The sequence below is a fragment of the Arachis hypogaea genome, chromosome 16 (genome assembly GCF_003086295.3).
Source record: "Arachis hypogaea cultivar Tifrunner chromosome 16, arahy.Tifrunner.gnm2.J5K5, whole genome shotgun sequence".
NCBI classification, from domain to species: Eukaryota; Viridiplantae; Streptophyta; class Magnoliopsida; order Fabales; family Fabaceae; genus Arachis; species Arachis hypogaea.
In genome coordinates, this window is record NC_092051.1 from 25,896,720 (window position 1) to 25,902,861 (window position 6,142).

The 6,142-nt window shown below is 38.6% G+C and overlaps 1 non-coding gene across 1 annotated transcript; it reads right to left on the minus strand.

Annotated features, from left to right (window-relative positions):
• Nucleotides 1-4,568: 4,568 nt before the first annotated feature.
• On the minus strand, nt 4,569-4,676 carry LOC112760255 (small nucleolar RNA R71). Its single transcript, XR_003180704.1, has one exon. It is a non-coding gene; the product is annotated as a small nucleolar RNA R71 (small nucleolar RNA).
• Between the last annotated feature and the right edge of the window lie 1,466 nt (nt 4,677-6,142).

Consider the following 6,142-nt stretch of genomic DNA (forward strand, 5'->3'; position numbering starts at 1 on the left):
CTGTTCTTCATGAATTAATACAATTACTATTGTTCTTCTATTCAATTCACGCCTGCTTCTTCTCTAAGATATTCATTCGTTCTTCAACTTGATGAATGTGATGATCCATGACACTCATCATCATTCTCACCTATGAACATGTGCCTGACAACCACCTCTGTTCTACTAGCAATGGCTTGAATGCGTATCTCTTGGGTTTCTAATCTAAGATTAGAACCTTCGTGGTATAGGCTAGAATTATTGACGGCCATTCCTGAGATCCGGAACGTCTAAACCTTGTCTGTGGTATTCTGAGTAGGATCTGGGAAGGGATGACTGTGACAAGCTTCAAACTCGCGAGTGTTGGGCGTGTGGCAGACGCAAAAGAATCAATGGATCTTATTCCAACATGATCGATAACCGACAGATGATTAGCCCTGCGGTGACAGCGTGCGTAGAACATTTTCACTGAGAGGACGGGAAGTAGCCTGGTGCACGAATTGTGAATCACACTTTTCACAACTCGTACAACTAACCAGCAAGTGCACTGGGTCGTCCAAGTAATACCTTTTGTGAGTAAGAGTCGAATCCCACGGAGATTGTTGACTTGAAGCAATCTATGGTTATCTTGTAACTCTTAGTCAGGATATCAATTATATTTATCAGTTTGAATTGCGAGAAATAAAAGAGCATGAAATAAATACTTGTTCTGCAGTAATGGAGAATATGTTGGAGTTTTGGAGATGCTTTGTCTTCTGAATCTCTGCTTTCCCCTTGTCTTCTTCTTCATGCACGCAAGGTTCCTCCTATGGCAAGCTGTATGTTGGTGGATGATGAGCGGATAATTTATACGCTTTTTGGCATTGTTTTTAGTATGTTTTTAGTATATTTTAATTAGTTTTTATTATGTTTTTATTAGTTTTTAAATAAAAATCACTCTTCTGGAATTTACTATGAGTTTGTGTATTTTTCTGTAATTTCAGGTATTTTCTGGCTGAAATTGAGGGACCTGAGCAAAAATCTGATTCAGAGGCTGAAAAAGGACTGCAGATGCTGTTGGATTCTGACCTCCCTGCACTCAAAGTGGATTTTCTGAAGCTACAGAAGCCCAATTGGCGCGCTCTCAATTGCGTTGGAAAGTAGACATCCTGGGCTTTCCAGCAATGTATAATAGTCTATACTTTGCCCGAGATTTGATGGCCCAAACAGGCGTTCCAAGTCAGCTCAAGAATTCTGGCGTTTACTCCAAAACTGGCACAAAAGCTGGAGTTAAACGCCCAAACTGGCACAAAAGCTGGCGTTTAACTCCAAGAAAAGTCTCTACACGAAAATTCTTCAATGCTCAGTCCAAGCACACACCAAGTGGGCCCGGAAGAAGATTTCTGCATTAATTACCTATTTTTGTAACCCTAGGCTACTAGTTTTCTATAAATAAGACCTTTTGCTATTGTATTTTCATCTCTTTTACACACTTTTTCAGATCTTTGCTCATACTTTTATAGTTCTTTTCACGTTTTGGGAGGCTGGCCTCACGGCCATGCCTGACCCTTGTTCTTATGTATTTTCAACGGTGGAGTTTCTACACACCATAGATTAAGGTGTAGAGCTCTGCTGTTCTTCATGAATTAATACAAAGTACTATTGTTTTTCTATTCAACTCAAGTCTATTTCTTCTCCAAGATATTCATTCGTTCTTCAACTTGATGAATGTGATGATCCGTGACACTCATCATCATTCTCACCTATGAATATGTGCCTGACAACCACCTCTGTTCTACTAGCAATGGCTTGAATGCGTATCTCTTGGGTTTCTAATCTAGGATTGGAACCTTCGTGGTATAGGCTAGAATTATTGGTGGCCATTCCTGAGATCCGGAACGTCTAAATCTTGTCTGTGGTATTCTGAGTAGGATCTGGGAAGGGATGACTGTGACGAGCTTCAAACTCGCGATTGTGGGGCGTGTGACAGACGCAAAAGGATCAATGGATCCTATTCCGACATGATCGAGAACTGACAGCTGATTAGCCGATGTTGTGACAGAGCATCAGGACCATTTTCACTGAGAGGACGGGATGTAGCCATTGACAACGGTGATGCCCAACATAAAGCTTGCCATGGAAAAGAGTATGAATGTTTGGAAGAAGGCAATAGGAAAGCAGAGGTTCAAGGGGAACAAAGCATCTTCATACGCTTATCTGAAATCCACCAATGAATTACATAAGTATCTCTATCTTTATTTTATGTTTATTTTCATCTCCTTAAACTCCATAACCATTTGAATCCGCCTGACTGAGATTTACAAGATGACCATAGCTTGCTTCAAGCCGACAATCTTCGTGGGATCGACCCTTACTCACGTAAGGTTTATTACTTGGACGACCCAGTGCACTTGCTGGTTAGTTGTGCGGAATTGTGACAAAGTGTGATTCACGTTTGAGAGCTCCAAGTCTTTGGCGCCATTGTTGATGATCACAATTTCGTGCACCAAGTTTTTGGCACCGTTGCCGGGGATTGTTCGAGTTTGGACAATTGACGGTTCATCTTGTTGCTTAGATTATGTATTTTTTTTTCAGAATTTTTAAGAATGAATTCTAGAGTTTCAAGGTGATGTTCCCACCATCACAAAAGCTGATTGATTCTCATCAATTTAGCTATTGAATGTAATGTCCTGCTGAAGCTTGGCCAAACATGTCTAATCTTTTTAGACTGAAGCTTTAGACTAACATTGCATGATTCCTGGAATTCTTATTAAAAGTTTTGATTCTCTTTATTTTCTTTTCTATATAGTTTTCGAAAAAAATACAAAAAATTTTAAAATCATAAAACCAAAAATATTTTATGATTCTTGTTTGAGTCTAGCATCAATTTTTAATTTTGGTGTCAATTGCATGTTTTTATTCTTGCATTTTTCGAATACATGCATATTGTTCTTCATTGATCTTCAAGTTGTTCTTGATGATTTCATTGCTTTGATCTTCAAATTCTCTTGTTTTGTATGTTTTGTTGTTTCTTACATGCATTTTTACATTGTTATAGTCCTTAGTATACAAATTTTTTAAGTTTGGTGTCCTGCATGCATTGTTTGATTTGAGTTTCCTAAGATTAATTGTATTTTGATTGTTTCTCATCATTAAAAATTCAAAAAATATTTTCAAAATTATGTCTTTTGAAGTCAATAATATAGAGAATTGAAGATTCAGAACATTCAGCAGAGGAATCAAACAGAAAAAGCTGGGCGTCCAAAACGCTCAGTGAAGAAGGAAAACTGGCGTTTAAACGCCAGCCAGGGTACCTGGCTGGGCGTTTAACGCCCAAAAAGGTAGAGATTTGGGCGTTAAACGCCAGAATGGGCACCATTATGGGCGTTTAACGCCAGGATGACACTAGAGGGAAGATTTTGTTTTTAATTCACATTTTTTTCAAGTTTTCATAATTTTTCAAAATCAATTTCTTTCCATTTTATATTTATTTTTACTATTTTCAAAAATCCTTACTTCAATTAAAGATTTACTTCAAAATTTTCAAGTTGTTACTTGCCTATTAAGAAAGGATCAAACTTTAAATTTTAAAATCATATCTTTTAATTTCTTGATAGTCAAGTAATCAACTTTAATTTTAAAAATTTTCTTTTTCTAAATTGATTTTCAATCATATCTTTTCAAACATATCTTTTCAATCACATCTTTTTCAAAATTAATTTTTTTTTCAATCAAATCTTTTTCTAATTTCAAAATCTTTTTCAAAAATTACTTTATTTCTTTCCCAATCTTAGTTTTCGAAAATCTCAATCAAATTTTCAAATTTCTTTTAATTATTTCAAAATCTTTTACTTTATTTTCGAAAATTCTTCCCCTCTTTTCACATCCTTCTATTTAAGGGACTAAGACTCCTCATCAAGGTGCAATTCGAACTCTATCCCTCTTGATAAGTTCAAATTCTCTCTTTTCCACCTCCTCCTTCTATTCTTCTTTTCCTCTGACACCTCAAGGAATCTCTATACTGTGACATAGAGGATTCCCTACTTTCTTGTTCTCTTCTCTTTCATATGAGCAGGAACAAAGATAAAGGCATACTTGTTCAAGCTGATCCTGAACCTGAAAGGACCTTGAAGAGAAAGCTAAGAGAAGCTAAAGAACAATTCTCTTTAGAAGGCCTAACAGAGCTTTTCAAAGAAGAAGAAACCATGGCAGCCAAAAACAACAACAATGCCAACAATGCAAGGAAGGTGCTTGGTGACTTTACTGCACCTACTCCTGATTTCTATGGGAGAAGCATCTCTATCCCTGCCATTGGAGCAAACAACTTTGAGCTTAAGCCTCAATTAGTTTCTCTAATGCAACAGAATTGCAAGTTTCATGGACTTCCATTGGAAGATCCTCATCAGTTCTTAGCTGAGTTCTTGCAAATCTGTGACACTGTCAAGACCAATGGGGTTGACCCTGAAGTCTACAGACTCATGCTCTTTCCTTTTGCTGTAAGAGACAGAGCTAGAACATGGTTGGATTCACAACCTAAGGAAAGCCTGAACTCTTGGGAAAAGCTAGTCAATGCCTTCTTGGCAAAGTTCTTTCCACCTCAAAAATTGAGCAAGCTTAGAGTGGAAGTCCAAACCTTTAGACAGAAGGATGGAGAATCCCTCTATGAAGCTTGGGAGAGATACAAGCAATTGATCAGAAGGTGCCCTTCTGACATGCTTTCAGAATGGAGCATCATAGGAATCTTCTATGATGGTCTGTCTGAACTATCCAAGATGTCATTGGATAGCTCTGCTGGAGGATCTCTTCATCTGAAGAAGACGCCTGCAGAAGCTCAAGAACTCATTGAAATGGTTGCAAATAACCAATTCATGTACACCTCTGAAAGGAATCCTGTGAATAATGGGACAACTCAGAAGAAAGGAGTCCTTGAGATTGATACTCTGAATGCCATATTGCCTCAGAATAAAATATTGACCCAACAAGTCAATATGATTTCTCAGAGTCTGTCTGAAATGCAAGCAGCAACAAGCAGTACTAAGGAAGCTTCCTCTGAAGAAGAAGCTTATGATCCTGAGAACCCAGCAATGGAAGAGGTGAATTACATGGGAGAACCCTATGGAAACACCTATAATCCTTCATGGAGAAATCATCCAAATCTCTCATGGAAGGATCAACAGAGACCTCAACAAGGTTTCAACAGCAACAATGGTGGAAGAAACAGGTTTAGCAATGGCAAGCCTTTTCCATCATCTTCTCAGCAACAAACAGAGAATTCTAAGCAGAGCCACTCTGACTTAGCAACCATTGTCTCTGATCTAATCAAAACCACTCAAAGTTTCATGACTGAAACAAGGTCCTCCATTAGAAATTTGGAGTCACAATTGGGTCAGCTGAGTAAGAAAATTACTGAACTCCCTCCTAACACTCTCCCAAGCAATACAAAAGAGAATCCAAAAAGAGAGTGCAAGGCCATAACCACAACCCACACGGCCGAACCTGGAGAGGAGGAAGAGGTAGTGATCTCCACTGAGGAAGACCTCAATGGACGTCTACTGACCTCTAAGGAGTTCCCTAATGAGGAACCATGGGAATCTGAGGCTCATTCTGAGACCATAGAGATTCCATTGAATTTACTTCTGCCTTTCATAAGCTCTGATGAGTATTCTTCCTCTGAAGAGGATGAAGATGTCACTAAAGAGCAAGTTGCTAAGTACCTTGGAGCAATCATGAAGCTAAATACCAAGTTATTTGGTAATGAGACTTGGGAGAATGAACCTCCATTGCTCATCAAAGAACTGGATGACTTGACTAGGCAGAGATTACCTCAAAAGAGACAGGACCCTGGAAAGTTCTCAATCCCTTGTACCATAGGCACCATGACCTTTGAGAAGGCTCTATGTGACCTAGGGTCAAGCATAAACCTTATGCCTCTCTCTGTAATGGAGAAGCTAGGGATCATTGAGGTACAAGCTGCAAGAATCTCACTAGAGATGGCAGACAATTCAAAGAAACAGGCTTATGGACTTGTAGAGGATGTCTTGGTAAAAATTGAAGAATATTACATCCCTGCTGATTTCATAGTCCTAGAGACTAGGAAGTGTATGGATGAATTCATCATCCTTGGCAGACCCTTCCTAGCCACAGCAAAAGCTGTGATTGATGTTGACAGAGGAGAATTGATCAT